The sequence below is a fragment of the Cebus imitator genome, unplaced genomic scaffold, assembly GCF_001604975.1.
Source record: "Cebus imitator isolate Cc_AM_T3 unplaced genomic scaffold, Cebus_imitator-1.0 Scaffold243, whole genome shotgun sequence".
NCBI classification, from domain to species: domain Eukaryota; kingdom Metazoa; phylum Chordata; class Mammalia; order Primates; family Cebidae; genus Cebus; species Cebus imitator.
Genome location: NW_016107558.1, coordinates 97,214 through 115,624, shown reverse-complemented (window position 1 = coordinate 115,624; position 18,411 = coordinate 97,214). Strand labels below are relative to the sequence as shown.

Here is an 18,411-nt window from a genome sequence, read left to right as displayed (position 1 = left end):
AAAAAAAAAAAAAAAAAAAAAAAAAAACCAAAAAACAAACAAAGAAACAAATTAAAAAAACAAGCAAAAAACAAAAACAAAAACAAACAAAAACCCTAGTTGTTGAAGGAACATAATTCAAAACTGTAAGAGTCATATATGACACATCCACTGCCAGCATCATACTGAATGGGCAAAAGCTGGAAGCATTCCCCTTGAAAACCAGTACAAGACCAGGATGCCCACTGTCACTACTCCTATTCAACATAGTATTGGAAGTCCTGGTCTGGGAAATCAGAAGAAAGAAATAAATTCATTCAAATAGGAAGAGAGGAAGTCAAATTATCCCTGTTTGCAGACTATAAGATCCTGTATCTAGGAAACCCCACAGTCTCAGCCAAAAAGCCCCTTAAGCTGTTAAACAACTTAAGCAAAGTTTCAGGATACAAAATTAATATGCAAAAATTATTGGCATTCCTACACACCAAAAACAGTCAAGCCAAGAGCCAAATCACGAATGCAATCTCATTCACAATTGCCACACACACACCCACACCCACACACATACAGTCACACAACAAATACCTAGGAGTACAGCTAACTAGGGAGGTGAAACATCTCTACAAGGAGAACTACAAAACACTGCTCAAGGAAATCAGAGGTGATACAAACAAATGGAAAGACATTCCATGCTCATGGATAAAAAGAATCAATATCATAAAAATGGCCATACTGCCTAAAGCAATTTATAGATTCAATATTATCCCTATTAAACCACCAATGACATCTTTCACAGAACTAGAAAAAACTATTTTGAAATTCATATGGAACTGAAAAGAGCCTGAATAGCTGAAGTAATTCTAATCAAAAAGAACAAAGCCAAGATAACCCTAAGCAAAAAGAACGAAGCTAGAGGCATCAGGCTACCTGACTTCAAACTATACTACAGGCTGCAGTAACCAAAACCACATGATATTGGTACAAAAACAGACACAGAGACCAATGGAACAGAATAGAGAACCCAGAAATGGGGCCACACACCTACATCTGTATGCTCTTCAACAAACCTGACAAAAACAAGCAACAAAGAAAAGATCTCCTGTTCAATAAATGGAGCTGGCATAACTGGGTAGCCATATACAGAAGATTGAAGCTGGACCCTTTCCTTACACCAGATACAAAAATTAACTCAAGATGGATTAAAACCTTAAATTAAAACCTAAAACTATAAAAAAAAAACCTGGAAAACAATGTAGGTAATATCATTCTGGGCATAGAAATAGGCAAAAATTTTATAACGAAGATACCAAAAGCAACTGCAACAAAAGCAAAAATTGACAAATGGGATCTAATTAAACTAAAGTGCATTTGCACAACAAAATGAACTATCAACAGAATGAATAGACAACCTATGGAATGGGAGAAAATTTTTGCAAAATTATGCATCTGACAAATGTCTAATATCCAGCATCTAAAAGGAACTTAAACACATTTACAGAAAACTTAAATTTGAATTTACAGGAAAAAAAATTCATGACACCGTAAAAAGAGTGGACAAAGAACATGAACAGACACTTTTCAAAAGACATACATGCAGCCAACATGATATGAAAGCTCAATATTACTGATCATTAGAGAAATGCAAAACAAAGCGAAAATTAGATACCATCGCACACCAATCAGAAAGGCTACTCTTAAAAAGTCAAAAAATAACATATGCTGGTGAGGCTGCAGAGAAAAACTAATACACTGTTGGTGGCAGTGTAAATATTTCAATTATTGTAGAAGACAGTGTGGCAATTCCTTAAAGACCCAATATGAAGAAATGCCATTTGATCCAGCAATCTCATTACTGGAATATAAATGGTCTGTTATAAAGACACATGAACACATATATTCATTTCAGCACTATTCACAATAGAAAAGATGTGGAATCAATCTAAATGCCCATCAATAATAAACTGCATAAAGAAAATGAAGTACATATACACCATGGAATACTCTGCAGTCATACAAAAGAAGAACATGTTTTTTGGAGGGACATTGATAGAGCTAGAGGGCATTATCCTTAGACAAAAACTAATACAGGAACAGAAAACCAAATACCACATGTTCTCACATATGGGAGCTAAATGATGAGAACATGTGGTCACATAGAAGACAAAAAAAATACACACTGGGGCTTATTGGAGGGTGCAGTGTGTGAGGAGGAAAAGGAGCAGAAAAAATAACGAATGGGTTATTAAACTAATGAGTGATGAAATAATCTGTATACCAGCCCCCCATTACACAAGTTTACCTATATAACAAACCTGCAATGTACCCATGAACTTAAAATAAAAGTTAAAAAACAGAAAAAAAAATGAGCAGAGGACTTGTGTAGACATTTATTAAAAGAACACTTAAAAAAATTGCAAAATTTTCTAATTCCATAACAACTTAACTTGGCCATAACAAAAAGCCATGAATGCTAAAGTGGCAAATTCAAACAAAAGCTTCAACTGGCAATTTCTTTCTTCAAGTATTATATCTATCATTCCTAAGCATCAACATCTACTGCTGTGGTCATTGGAGGGCCAACCAACTCTAGTGAGCCCTCTGTTCCTTCACTTAGAGGATGCATGTGTAAATATATTTTGAGGTAGGTTATTTTTGGCAATTCTCAAATGTCTTGGTTAAGTGCGGGAAAGTACTATCTCAGTTAATAGTACTTTCAGACACATTTGTGAGATAACAGAGGTTAAATAAAATAGAAGAGGAAAATCAGTGGTCACCATTTTAAAATCTTGATCTCATTAAACACAACTATCACAGACAATTTATCCATAGCTGGGTGCTACTGGTGTTAAGTGAGTAACAGATAATCCAACACCCCAAATGATGGATTTTAAAGCCAATACTTCAAACCATTTGAATGTTCCAACATCTACATACAGAACTGAACGTATACAATGAAACTGGTTTTTTCCATAGTGTTCTTGAGTTTAATGCCGACACTTCCCAGGTTCTAGAGTTTTCAAGTTCAGTACTTCAGCCCTCTGTTGGCTGAACTTCAACCTTCCCGGCTGCCCTGACCTTAATCGACGTGGTGTTTTTCAGCTCACAGCCTCTTGTCTTAGAAACACAGCTGCTGTACTTCCCTCATCTTATTTTATTTCTCTTTGGGCCATGCCAAGAACCCTTTGAAGTGGGCCATCCACAAGGAAGCATATAACCTTCAAGTAGGAGTTTTTTTCTGTTATTTGCAATGGGGAGTTATGCTAATATCAAAAGAGAGAAGAGGCTTTTATGGCTGAGAGAGGCCAATAGATTGTGAAGCTAATTTGAAGTACTGCTGCTGATTAGGGATAAAATAAGCCAAGCAGGAGAGAAATGGTCTCTGTTCATTAGGCACCACAGCTCTGCCATAGAGTGAGGGTACCCAACATCTCCTTATAATAATTATGAAAGGACTGTGATTTTGCTCTCAGCTTTTAAATTAAACCTCTTCATGGCCTAAATTCACATTTGCTGTTTGATCTTTCTCTTTCTAGGACTCCCGGTTATGACACTCTCAAATTATGTGGCTTCTCTCTTCAGCGTTCTCAAAAAGGATTTGAGACTTCAGTGTTGTGAGTCTTTCTCATTAGAGGGTTAGCTAAACATGTAAGATTTACATAACCTTTGACATTTTAAATTTAGCTCTTGGATACTTTCGAGCTGTCATATTCAGTTCATTTATTAAAATAGAATTCATTCAATTCCATTTCATTCAAATTCCTACTACAGTCTGTTAGCACTGTGGAACTCACCAATGGCAATAATACCCAAGAGAAATACATTTTTTCCTCATATCTTTTTTTATGGTTTCTAGACAGTGAATTGAACTCACAAATGTACCTTTTCAAACTCTCCAAATTCCATTTTATTGGCCAAAGACACATTAGAACAAAATAATCTTTGAGTCCTGCTGGAGAGGGAAGGCTGTCATAGATACAAGACTTTGAGGCGTTTCTGTTTGAAATTAAGTCATTGTGATTTTTATGCGGAAGGGAAATGCTGAGTGGTTCATCACCAGCAAAGCAGGGGTTTCCTGAAAAGTAAGGGAAGTGTTTTCTATGTAAAATCCTCCAAGTGATAAGCAGGAGTGAGAGTAAGGATGTACCGTGGGCACTTGGAAAATTACTTCAAAATAAGGACTTGCAGATTTTTCCTAATCATTTGCATAGTGCAGCTGCAGGAGGCAGAATTCAAAAGATGTCCCACAAAATTCCTGCTCCCTGTTGATTTATTCAAATGCAAATCGAAGAACTGCTGTGAAGGGAATTCGCTGGTTTTGACAGGTGCCACCCCAAAAAGAAAGTGGGCAGCCTCTAAAAACTGAGAACAACCCACCCTGGACTGATCGCTGGCAGGGACACAGGACCTGAGTCCTATAATCTCAGGGAATTCAATTCTGCCAGCAACCAGAATGAGCCTTGGAAGTGAATTCATCCCCAGACGCTCTGGAAGAGAACACAGCCCTCCCGTCACCTTGTGAAACCCAGAGGAGAAAACTGGCCTGCAAAATGGGTGTTGCGTTAACTGTTAACTTTGTGATTATGACATAGCAGTAGAAAACCAACACAGCAGCTGACACAGCCTTTACCACAGCGTTCCCTTCGGCTCTGTTTACTTAATGTAGGGGAAGATTTGGTGCAGGGAGCTCCTAACACAACTCATGGAGCCAGCAGAAGGGAGAACGGTCAATAGTTCAGTGCGTAGCTCTAATTCTAATGAAACACAGATTTCTCTAGGAGTCTCTCCACTACCCCACATGAGGTGACCGAGGAAGGATGATGTGGGCATGATAGAGAAAGCCTAGAGAGCAGTGATTAGAGGATTTGAGGGCACAGTTTGAACTTCACGTTTGCAACAAGTGGACTTATCATTCTCGTAGGCTAGACGTGGTGGGAATAGCTTTGGAAATGAAGTGAGGTGGCGCTAGAATCTCCACCACGTGCCTGCTTTTCCCTGCTATGTCCACAATGATTCACCCTACTCAGAATCTGCATACTGGCGTACAGTGATGTTTCACAGGAAGGCAATAGCTGGTAATTCATACTGGAGTCCACAAGAGTAGAAAATACAGCCTAGACTAGGGCTTCTCAAACTTTGGAGTGCAAGTGGACTATGACTCCCATTATCCTAAATAACAAACAGAGAGGGAGACACTTTGAAAGGAAATGATATTTATTTGGGAATAGACATTGCAATGGGGATATGTGTGCTATAGTAAACTATGTTCTCATTCAGGGTGGTAAAGGAAAACAAAGACTTTTTAAAGAAAAATGAGGAGGATTACATAATTGTATTGAGATAATAATCCTTCACTACAGGGGTCAATAACAAGAGTGGAATTTGTCCAGTGTTGAACAAACAGTTACTGGGCAGGTATCCTCACAGAAGTTTTTTTGTGTGTATGTAAGGTTGCACAGTCTTTGTGCGAAATTGTGGGTTTTGCAATCTTTTGGGATAGTTATTTTGTGCATGAGAAGCTTCCCTTCATGGCCTTTCCTATCTTCCCCAGTTTTTAACACAATTGACTCCATTTTGATTCTGACAACTTTCATGCTCCATTTCAAGATCCAAACAAACCATCATTCATGTGAATGCAAAGGAAAGTTATATTTGGACATGCAAAGATTCAGAAATACCATTCACCATACACTAGTTCTGAAAAAAAATTTTTTGAAGTATTGTAGTCAAACAATGAATGAATCAAAATAAAGAGCTCAAGAAAATTGGAGGAAACATTGATAGACAGTAAGGGCATATAACTTACAGGTACATCTAAGTATGGTTGATTTTGTACATGCAAATTTAAAATAATATTAAGAATGATTTCTAAAAATGGAATAATCATAATGTGAAATAAAGTTAGTATAAATCTAGATTAAAAATTCCAAATTAGCAAAATAAAAATAAAGAAAAGCAGAGTATGTAAGAAGGGGACAGAGATTAAGAACAAATTCTGTTTAAATACTTAGCATAGTCTAGGAGGCGAAGGGGTATAGGCACTATTCAATTTTCATTCTTTATGGTGATGGGAATAAAAGGTTCAAATATTTGTAAAACATATAAGAAAAATCATTAATAAGATAATCATAGAAACTATTAAATAACATAAAAATAATGACATTAGTTTATTCATTCATTAATATAATAGAGTTCATTCCATTCCTTGTGCTCTATCTTATGATAGGCAAAATAGTCATGGTCACTGCTCTTTAAGTATGAATGCAGATAATGATCATGATGTAAAAGGTAATGTTAGGGGAATGTAATATTTAGGTATATGCATGCAACAAAGTGAAAAGATGTTTCCAAGCCCCTAGTAGAGGTTATTTTTGTGGAATGGGACTGCAGGTGTGACAGCTATTAGCAACCATCATCAATTCTTTTTTGTTTACTATCTCTTCCAGGGGGGAGAAAACCATGGCTACCTTGAAGTAAACCACTACACCTTGAAGTTACCATGGCCATGTGCCTTACTTTCGCAAATAAAATGTGTCATTTTCAGGCAGAAGATTTGAGGCAGTGCACAATTTGCCAACTTCCTTTTGTCCTTGTTATGATGCTCGTGGAAGATTGCAATGGCATGAAATCTCCATCAGCGTGGTTCCAGAAAGATTGATAAGCAGAGGCTTGCAGCATGACCTAGCCTAATCTGATGAATACAGCTGTTGGTACCAAGAAATGGAGGTGTTGCCTTAAAACAACCTAAAATGTGTGGCTTTGACTTCATGATTGGTAGGTGGCAAGGGAAGTCTGGAATTTAGAAGGAGGTTAGCTCATGTTATGCAGGGATGAGACATTGGATAAGATGGCAGCTTAATCTGGGAGGCAAGTATTTGTACTTATAGGGCAGAACTTGGCAAACATTTTCTGTAAAGAGACAGTAAGTATTTTAGGCTTTTCAAAGTGTGTAAGTCCCTGTTGCACATTCTTCACTGCTTGTTTTTACAATCTGTAGTTCCCCTTTTACAAAATCAGGCTGCTTCCTGGATTTCGACTACAGGATTACCAAACCCTGTTCTAGGGAAGTGCATAGTTTGTAAAGTACATTTGAAGTTGATTTTGGTTATCGTTGACTGCATTTGTCAGGGGGCTAATAAAACAATAATGAGCTTAGAAAAGAACTGGCCAATTTGTACGTAGGAAGAAAGAGATTCTAGTCTGAGGATTTGTAGTAAGGAATCTTACCCTTTTAAAAGATAAAGCTGAGAAGGTCTTTGAGGAATTACTCTTGCAGCAAGTATGAATTCTAGGTATAACTGTCACATCTACTGTTAAAACGTTTGACTCAGATCAATGACATAGTAAAGGCGTGGTGCCTAAATCTTTTTAATTAGACAAAATGGCTCTCTCACCTAAACTGGATAGTCCAACATCTCTTAGTTATGTCCAGAGGAAAAGAGACAAGAGATTTGGGTGTGATAAAGCAAAAGTATCAAAAGCACAAGCAAAAGTGTGTCTGAAAAAATATATATATAGGTATTGAAGAAACTGAATAAGGTCTTCAGAGAATTGTATTGTCAAATGAATCACAAGCTGGAACTGAAAGAGACAGTGACTATTTGAAACTTTAAAATAAAGAATTATAGATGGGTAGACATGGAAGTGCATGATTCTTCAATATACATTCCAGATTGAAGGCAAGGAGAATCTCAAAGGAAGAACATCTTAGAGGATGGAGTCAAGAATTTTGGAAAACTGGACAAGAGAACCCTTTCAAGACATAAGAACTGCAGTTTAATATGGAAACATTCTCTGTGCCTAAGGTAGTAAACCTTCACAATCACTGCCTAGTGGGATTCCAGAATTGCTATCAAGTGCCTGCCATGTATCTGATATTCTTCCCTTTTCTGAATGTGAATATCTTTAGAATTATTATTTATTTATTCTGGAGTTGCATATTGGGTGTGGGTGTGTGTTGGGGTGGGAGTTGGGCACGTAAGTCACCTTTTCTTTTTTTGAGACAGAGTCTAATTTTGTCACCCAGGCTGGAGTGCAGTAATGTGATCTTGGCCGGCTTACTGCAGCCTCTGCCTCCCAGGTTCAAGCGGTTCTCCTGCCTCAGCCTCCTGAGTAGCTGAGACTACAGGCGTGCACCACCACACCTGTCTAATTTTTTAAATTTTTAGTAGAGATGGGGTTTTACCATGTTGGCCAGGCTGGTCCTGAACTCCTGACCTTAAGTGATCTGCCCACCTCAGCCTCCCAAAGTGCTGGGATTACAGGCATGAGCCATCATACCTGGCCAAGTCATCTTTTTAGTTCATAGATTTCTGGATGAAGTGAAATCACACCTAAACCTGATACGGAAACTACCACATTATCTGATACAGGAATTAGGATGCATCACCAGGAGATCTTGAACTCAGAGCTGATCCTCTGACTGGTGGGACCTTGGGGTTGTCCCCTTTAGGGAGGAGTAGACTATACGGTACATGGGGAAAGGAGAAGAAATCAAATATTTGGTGAACAGAGGGTGATGCTAGTCATTAATGCTATACACTTAATATTTCCTGTTATCTATCCTTCTAGGCTGCTAGTTGGATTGCATTTCTCTGCCCTTTTAAGTTACCCACATTAGATTAGCCTTCTTTTAGTTCTCCTACTGTGCTCGCTCTCTCCACATTACAAGGTTTCTGCTTCTGCTGAATATAGTACCCAGAGTGATACTATTATAGTTCAGATCACATATTCCCATTGCACTTAGAATAAAACACAAACCTCTGAACAGACCTGAAAGCTCTGGGATCTGATTTCCAGCTGCTTCTCCATCCCCATCTTAAACCATTCTCCACCTTCTGCATGTTTACCGCTGGGCTTCACAGCGACTATGCTTCCATTACTTTCTCATGCCAAACTTTTTCTTATCTCAGGGCCATTGCACTTCCTCTCCCCTGCCCAGCAGGCTCTTTCTCCAGATGCTCAAATGGCTGAGTTTTTCTTCTTATCCAGGTACCAGGTCACATATCAGCTCGTTGGAGAAGGGAGGCTGTCCCTGACCTGACCAACTCCTTTGAAAGAGCCCAGGGTTGGGTGAGGTGGCTCACGCCTATAATCCCAGCACTTTGGGTGGCTGATGTGGGCAAATCACGAGGTCAGGAGTTCAAGACCAGCCTGGCCAACATGGTGAAATCCCATCTCTACTAAAAATACAAAAATTAGCTGGGCATGGTGGTGCGTGCCTGTAATCCCAGCTACTCGGGAGGCTGAGACAGGAGAATTCTTGAACCAGGACCTGGGAAGTGGAGGTTGCAGTGAGCTGAGATTGCACCACTACACTCCAGTCTGGGCTACAGAGTGAGACTCCGTCTCAAAAAAAATAAAATAAAATAAAAAAAGAAAGAGCCCTATAATCCCATCTAGTCTCTCCACTCTGTTTCACTTTCTTCTTACATTTTACCACCATTTGAAATTATTTTTCTAGTTGTTTATTTGGCTATCTTTCTCTAGACAAAGAGAAGACTTAGCAGGGTATTGCCTGGCTAATTTCATCACAGAATCCCCAGAGCCTGAATTTGCTGGATACTTCATATGCACTCAGTGGGTACCAGTTGAATGAATCCATTGATGATAGAGTATACTAATTAGGGAGGAACAGATCGCCACCCTACCTCAGAGGCTTAGTATGATGAAATTTATTGCTCTTTCAAGCCCCATGTTCAGTCTAGGTCAATTGACATTTCTGCTCCAGGTTTCCATTGACTGAGCTGTTACTAAATATACACTGCGATTATCATGGCAGAACGGAGACAGCAGACGGACTACACAACCGTTCTTAAAAATCCCAGCAGAAGTGACATAGGTCCATTCTGTTCATATTTCCCTAGCTAGAACCAGTCACTAGGTCAGACCCAGCTTCATGGGCTTAGGGAAGGGCAGTCCTACAAGACACCTGGGAAGAGAATTGGAAATATTTGTCGATTAGCAATGACTGCCTCAAAGAAATGATCACTGCTTCCTCTGCTTTGTGTACTCTCCCTCTTCTTTTCAGATCTCAACCAAAATGTACTATCCACAGTAAATCAGTTTTCTTTATCCCTTAAACCGGCTGCTTCTCAAATGTAATGTGAACACCAGTTATCTGGGGATCTTATTAAAGTGCAGGTCTAGAAAGGGGCCTGCGATCCTGTGTTCTAAGTAGCTCCCAAGTGATGTTAATGCTGCTGGCTTGTAGACTATGCTCTGTGCAGAGGCTTTTCACATTAATCTGGGCTGCCTCTGATAGCTTCTCTAAAGTAACCAGGCATCCTTCTTAATAGCACCGGTCTTCATTTATACATTTGTGTGATCCACTTCTTCCTCAGATTCTGAGCTCCATGACATCAGGGACTGTTTTGCTGTCACTCACCACTGTTGCCTCCCTGTGATAATGGTGTTTAATAAATATTAGTTAGATTCATGAGTTGTCAATTTCCTGGATTTCTAGGACTCATTGCTTATTTCTGGATATGTGTCAAAAGTCCTAGAACTTTACTGCAGTTTGGCATTTAGTGGCCCTGAAATTGGCATGTGCTCTTTGGAAGGGACATTTTTGGCCATGAGCACTCCGTTATTTGTTGCATATATATTAGCATATGCTATAAAAACTGCTTCTTTTGGGTTTGGGTACTAAAGTCTCACAATGCTAGCAAAGAATATTATAATTAAAATTAAGTAGTAATTACTCCATTAATGTAACTGGGTTCTCACTGTCTACATTCCTGAAATTCATCTTGTTATTTCCAGTGTAGTCAGTTCACTCACTGTATTAGCCACTGTTCTCCAGAGAAACAGAACAAACAGTATGTGGATATACATAAGAGAGCTTTATTTTAATGAATCAGCTCATGCAATGATAAAAGCTTGGTGAGTCCAAAATCTGATGGAGTTGGCCAGCAGGCTGGGGACCTAGAGGGGAGTTGCTATTTGAGTCCAAGGCTCTCTGTTGGCAGAATTCCTTCTTGATGTGGGGTAGGGGGTGGAGAGGTGAGGTGGTGGAGGTCAGTTGTGTTTTATTGAGGTCTTCAACTGATTGTATGAGGCCCACTCACGTTATGGAGTATAATTTGCTTTACTCAAAGTCCAGTAACTTAAATGCTAATTTCATCTAAAAAAACCCATCACAGAAACATCCAGGATAATGTTTGACCAAATATCTGGGCACTGTGGTCCAATCCAGTTGACATAAAATTAACCATCACACTCACCTTTCACATTCTTAAGGATGACTCAAATCTGCCTGGTAATGATAATGACTTTAATAAGCCAGTTATAAAAATTTCTGCAGTAGATCAGTTTAATATTCATTTGCGCTTTGAGTTCATTTAGCACTGTTATTAGGACTTATTTTAAACAACCAGAGCTGGCTCAGAAGGAAGAGGGTAACTCCATTACCTTCTCATTTTAGTAATATTAATATTTCTTCCTTCCTCTATAGCTGCCTTTAATTCTCTGCTGTAATTTATAGCATTATAATTAGGAGTTCTGATGATATACCTGAGCAAAGTGTGTGCTTATGGATAAGTGGGGCCATTAATAAACTAGGAACTTGGAATCCTGTCTGTTTCCTTCATATGACTTTGAAAGACACAGATGCTTAGCTTTTAATACATGAATGACAAGCAGCTGCTTTAACTCACTCACTGTTAGCCAGCACTAAAAAGGCCACACAGCTGGAGCAAAGCATTTGAACATGAAGACAAGGGCAACCTGGACTTCCTCAGCGACGACAGAGTTTTCCCTCTGGCTCCACATTCTACTTCCTTAAGGTATGCTCCTCAGGTGACAGCTGTGAAGGGAAATGCTAATGACCGTGTATGGGCAGTAAAGTTGATGCCTTTTGCCCCTTGAGGGAAATGAAACAGATGCCTGTATCTTCTTAGGCTTTAGTTCTGTGATCTAATTGAGGCTATTGTCCAGCATTAAATCTGGAGTATGCGCTAGTGGATTTTTCTATGAGGCCAAGGGTGAGAGAGTTGTGTCAGTGCTGCAGAATACAGGCCACACTGGATAGAAATAGTTGTTTTTATAATTGTTGAAAGTTACAGATGATTGATTTTCTTTAGACTTACAGTAACTTTATGATCTTGGCTGAGCCAATGAATCATGCTTGTCTTCCCCCTTTCTAAAAAGCAACGCATTTCTGATCATTTTTAAATACATTGAAGGGGGGAAGGAAAGGTTGAGGCTGAAGTGATGGAAGGCAGAATGGCCCAGTGGTGAAGTACGCAGGTCTCATGTCTGAATCAGTCAGGGTACCAGCAGAGAAGCAGAGCCAGTAGGAGACACAAGTAAGAGATGTGTTATAAGAAACTGCATTATGCAGTCGTGGAGGTTGGTCTTCAGGAAGGGCAAGCTGGAACACCTGGGAAAGAGTTGATAGTGCTGTCCTCAGGCAGAATTTCTTCTCCAGGGAAGCCTCAGCTCTGCTACTAAGGCGTTTCAACTGGTTGAAGCAGGCCCACCAGGTTGTCTAGGATAATTACATGACTTAATGTCAACGCTTATGGAATTGAATCCCATCTACAGAAAGCCTTCACAGTAACATCTTAGATTAGTGCTGGAATGAATAACTGCAGACTGTGGTCTATCCAATTAGGCATATCAGGAAGACATCACAGTGCCCTAAAAGCTCGACCCTTCATTCTTATGGAGGCAGAGAATAAATAGTGGTTATAGAGACTGGGAAGGGGAGAGGAGATGGGGAAATAAAGGGGGACTGCTTAAAGAAGGAACAAAAATATAGTTTGATGGAATAAGATCTAGTGTTCACTAGCACCACAGGACGATTGCAATTAGCAATAATTTACTGTATACTTCAAAATAACTAGAAGAAAAGGTTTGGAATGTTCCAAACACAAAGAAAAGATAAATGTTTGAGGTGATGGATATCCCAATTACCTTGATTTGATCATTACACAGTGTATGACAGTATCAAAATATCACATGCACCACCACAAATATGTTCAACTGAACATAAAAATTTAATTAAAAAATTAAAGGTATTATGATTATTGAACAAAGGAAGATATCACAGTGCCCCCAAAACTTGACCCTTCACTCTCTGTGAAACTTATGCCTTAGTACTCATTCAGTTATTTATAAATCAAAAAATTATAGTATTTACCTCATAGGATGCCTGTGTGGATGATGGAGGATTAAATGATCAAATACATGCATGCTGCTTACAATAGGATCTGGCACAAAGTAGTCAATAAGCAGTTTATGCTTTCTCAGGCATTCTTACATTAAATATTAAATCTCATGGTGTCACCAAGTTTTTAAGCATGATTTGTTTTAAGGTGAAAAAACTGAAGTAGAAAGAATTGAAATGGCTTGTCACTAACCTGTCCAGTTTAGTTAATGCAACCAAGGCTAGAAACCATATTTATTCTGATGCTTTTTATAGCTGAGATGACTGTCACCATCAGTGTCTGTCATTACCAACACAAGTTTCGGAACTTTAAATCATTTATACATAAAATAAAATAACCTCAAGGTGTAGCTGGGGCCACCCCCATTTTTTAGACTTCAATGCGTTTTGATTCAAACACCCACAAGCTGGTGGTGGATAATTTGATGTGCTTCCTAATATCATTGGGGATTCTTGGGAAGACATTTCACTCCTGGCTTTGACATCCCTGTCCCTGTTTTCCCTTTTTGTGCCAAAATTTGAAATGCAGCCCTCTTTCCTTGTACCCACGAAGGTATTTCTGTGTGTGCTGACGGTTGAATGGTGAGAGAGTGGGTTTATACACAGCCGTGTCTTCCCTTAACTCCACCTGCTACAGAAATTCATCAGGCACTTTTCCCTCACACTCTCTCCTTCCACCCCTAGTCCACACCCGAAAGTTTTAGTGACTACTCTTGTAGGGTTATGACCATGTCTTTGAGTGAGGTGAGTATTGGATGCTAGTGTGAGTTCACGCCCTTCCCCTTCATATACCTGCCAAATGGCCTGATGGTGTATTTTCTAAGCAAAATCAGTTCTTTTCCTAAAAAACTTAAAAAAAAATCTATTCTAATTCTAAGGCAACTAAAAGAGTAATTTTCAGACAATGCCTTATTAAGGTATGAACATTTTCATTATGTCTTTCAAAAGAAAAAAACAAATAAACTCACAAAGATTGATTGGTAAAAAAATACCTAACAGCTATGGGCTTATTTTACCTCATGCTTCAACTCTTAGCTGACCTTTAGAAGATGAATTTCTTCTATGTTGTGTAACTGCTGTTCTGTGGAATCATCATTAATTATCGCGAACCACAAACAAAACCCACCATGATGGATTATCTCACAGCATAAGTACCGACTCTAATCATAGACAGCTCAGGCTCAGAGGTGCTAGGTATCAGGACAGGAAGTTTTGTGTGCATATTTTAAGGAAGTATCATGAAGCTCGAAGAAAAGAGACTATTAGTACCATCAGAGCTCAGTGGCCTGTCAGCACGTATTTTTGACTAAGGTTAACAAGCCCACAGTGAAACCAACAACGGTTATAATCTTTGCTCCTCTTTCTCCTCCTCCTTTTTTTTTCTCTTGCTAATGAAAGGAGGTTATTGCAATTTTGCCACATAATAAGCCTTTAGACTAAATTCTCTACCCTGTGCTCAGAGCAGAAAGGAAAAAAAAAAATAATGCCCTTCTCATTGAACTCAACAGTATTGCATTATAGATATATCTGCTCCTACAAGCAATTCATGTTAAGCAAGCACATTTTTCTTTCCCCCGTAGACTGTGCAAAGCACATCTGCTCTTGTTTTCAGAAGACAAAATATCTGTGTGCCTCACATACAAGTTATTTGTTAGAATTAAAGGGAAACTTTAAGGAGTGCTTAGACCCTCAGGACTGACCTTCAGCCATCTCTTATTTAAGAAAATTAATAGTTAATTCGTCACTTTAGCGGCCCATCTGAACTAAGCAGCCTAATAAAGTGGTAAAATATGTGTGGCTCCCTTGAGAAACAGAACACCCTGTCATTGCATGCATGGGTGAAGAATGATGCTTAGGAGATTGGAAGGCCGTATCTAGAAAACGGGTGCTCATGAATCTTGCCTGCTGTCCACAGTGCTCATTTGTCTCACCAGCACCATTGTGTTCATATTGTTTACTCAGTTTCCATGTAGTAAATTGTAGCTACATCAGACCAATCTGGCTCAACTTTTATGTAACAAAACTGTGAGTTGTTTATTAGTTGACATGGATTCCAAGGTTAAAGGTCACATACTCTGAGCATGCCCAGATGAGCTTAAGTGTGCTACCATAAGGGGACCTTGAGTGCTCAGACCTAGCCGTAGGGACTGAATTAAGAAGCAGACACTGCATGGCAGTACACAGGATCCAATCATATTGAGATCTGGCATCACCCCATGGCCAGACCCAACACTAGCTCGGGGTGACTGATTTGAGCATTTCCTCCTGTCTCCTTGCCATGTGACTTTCAATAAAGCTTTTCTTTTCTCAAAGCTGGTGGCCTGGTATTGTCCTCTGTGTACCTTGGGCAGTGAGCCCGTTGATGCTAAGTAGCAAAATGACAATGAAATAGCACTAATTGTATGGTGCATTTTTAATAATATGTGGCCTATTACATGTGTTTTTGACTAATGTTTATCAAATCCACAGTAAAATCAGCAATGGTTACATTTGTTCTTTCCTTTTCTTCTTTATTTTTCCATTTCCTTAATGAAGGGAGGTTCTTGCAATTATTTCACCAATAAAATTTGAAACAAAATTCTCTACACTATGTTAGAAAAATATGGATGATGGTATATTTAACTTATTTTTGGTAAAACAACAAAATGTTCAGAAAGTATATTTTGAAAAACAAAATTGCCAAAATATGTTTTGGGAATCAAATTTGTCTCCAAGGAACTATAACTTTAAAATTATAATGTAGAATATTTGACATATTTATTTAGGATACTACTCTTGAAGTCATGTTTTATTATAGAGAGGAAATAAGACGTGCTTTGAGGGCAGAAGACAGCTAGGTTTTGTAGCGTCAGCTGTCCCCTTTATGAGCTGTGTATATTTGGACAAGTTACTTACCCAGTCTAAGCCTCATCTGTTAAATGAAGAAAATAAAACTGCTTCCGGCTAATTTTTGTATTTTTAGTAGAGATGGGTTTTACCATTAAAAAAAAGAAAAAAGAAAATAAAACTGCTTTATCAAATGATGGACGTGAGGCTTAAGGATCAAGTTCAGCATTTATAACAGTGTCTGGTAAACAGTAGGCCCTAAATTAGTGCTCACTCTTGCATTCGAATGAAATGAGCTTAAGGGAGGAAGAGTCTTTAGTTTTGATGGTGGTGAGTGTAAATGATAAAAATTAATAAGTATAAGTTAGACATATGGCTTTAAAATGATTGTCTTAAAGGCACACACGCATCAACAACAACCATCACAAACCTGAAACCTATCAGGATGGCTTAAATGAGCAAAGGGTTTTGAAGCTAATAGAAAGTAATTTATTTCTGGTAGTATTAAAAGAAACAAAGACATTTTCTTCAATGTTCTAATTTTAAATGGAATTAAATACTATAAAACTCTATGACCTAAAATACACCCATTTGTAGAATTGTGTTGATCCTCATAGCATTATGAACTTGGACTGCTTGAATTCAAGCTCTGATCCTTACTAGCTGTTTTACTTGGGCAAATTGTACAACCTTTCAATGTCTCATTTTCTTCACCTGTGAAATGGGTAACATTATGATATCTATTAGAATGTCATGAGGATTAAATGGTTAATACTACAAAAGTAAAATAGCAAATGTTGTTATTATTACTATAATTTTAAGCTAATTTTGCTTCACCATCCTAGGCCAAAGAAGAAAAAAGAAAATGTTGTATTTTTTCTTCTCTGCTTTCCTTTGGAAACAACATGATTGAAGGGTTTGCTTGTCTCTCTTAAGTCAATGACAGCACTCTTGACATGGTTGGCTGATCAGCAGAGTGAGACAGCAGTGACAGCTTGAATTTATGGGAAGTTCAGCATGCAGTCCAGAATATTTGACTTCCAGATTGCCCAAGGAATGTCTAACGTTCAAAATGGTTGACACTAGAGATTCACCAAGGGAAATTTATCATAGAATTCAATATTCATAGAACATTTGTTATTACAATGATTTTTGACTAAACTATGAAAAAAAAATACTCTAGTAAGATAGCATTTAAAAGAAAAATTAAGTAGATCAACTGGGGTCCTTGGAAAGGATTAGTGAACTAAAGTTAAGGTTGATTTTGACACAAGAAATAGGACTCTAGGAAGTTTTTCTTTGTTTTCTGCATGAAAATAATGGTTCAGTTGAGATCAAGAGCTTATGCCTGGAAATTAATCATAATTGTACCTATACTGTATAGCCATGGAGCTACTATACAAACCAGAATAAAGGAGACATTAAGCAATATGAGCTTTTGCTTTTAAAAATGTGTTTATATTTGAATCATATTGTTTTCACTTTTACCATTTGTATGGAGTCAAGTCCACTAATCTGAAGGTTAATTTTCCTTGGTTAATTCTGAAAATATTTCCAAGTGAAAATGGCTTAATGATGATTACAACTGTTCTCTCTCTCTGTGTGTGTTTGTGTGTGTGTATGGTTGAGAGAGAGACAGAGAGAAAGAAAAGAGTATGTGTGTGTTTTAACACATAAATTATGCTATCACACAACACATGTCCAACAGATTTATGATAATAACCAGGACAATTATGCACATTAAAATATATACTGTCTACTCCATAGTGGAAAACAAGGTGTCAAGTTTTGTAGATACAATTATGGATAACGGACAGTGTTGATCCTCCAAAAGCACATTAGTATAATGAGAAAACAAGGAGTCAGAAATTATAATTTTTACAACCTCTCTTGTCAGTCACAAATGCAGATTCTATTCCAGATCATGACATTATCATCTATATGTTTTATTCAAGATCTCTGAAATGAAGTCCTAAATGATGGAAGAGGATAAGAGAAGAGCACAACCTCTTTTAGTAAAGTTTGTATGTTGAGGGGAAGATAGAAAGGTAAATTTTTTCCTTTTTCTTAGGATATAGAGAAGCAGAATGTTGCATTAAGACCATGAAAACAGACAAACAAGAAGAAAGGTCAAATAAAAATCAAGAGGGCCGGGGGCGGTGGCTCACGCCTGTAATCCCAATACTTTGGGAGGCTGAGGCGGGTGGATCACCTGAGGTCAGGAGGTCGAGACCAGCCTGTCTAATATGGAGAAACTCCATTTCTACTAAAAATACAAAAAATTAGCCAGGCGTGGTAGTGTGTGCCTATAATCCTAGCTACTCGGAGACTGAGGTAGGAGAATCGTTTGAACCCAGGAGGTAGAGGTTGTCATGAGCCGAGATCATGCCATTGCACTCCAGCCTAGGCAACATGAGCTAATCTCTGTCTCACAAAAA

General features: G+C 38.3%; 1 long non-coding RNA gene across 1 annotated transcript in view; it reads left to right on the top strand.

Annotated features, from left to right (window-relative positions):
• The first annotated feature begins 7,638 nt into the window (after positions 1 to 7,638).
• LOC119466949 overlaps positions 7,639 to 18,411 on the top strand; it is a 30,138-nt gene continuing 19,365 nt past the window's right edge. The window contains exon 1 of the long non-coding RNA XR_005195460.1: positions 7,639 to 7,781. This is a non-coding gene — a long non-coding RNA (uncharacterized LOC119466949). The remainder of the gene's footprint in view (positions 7,782 to 18,411) is intronic.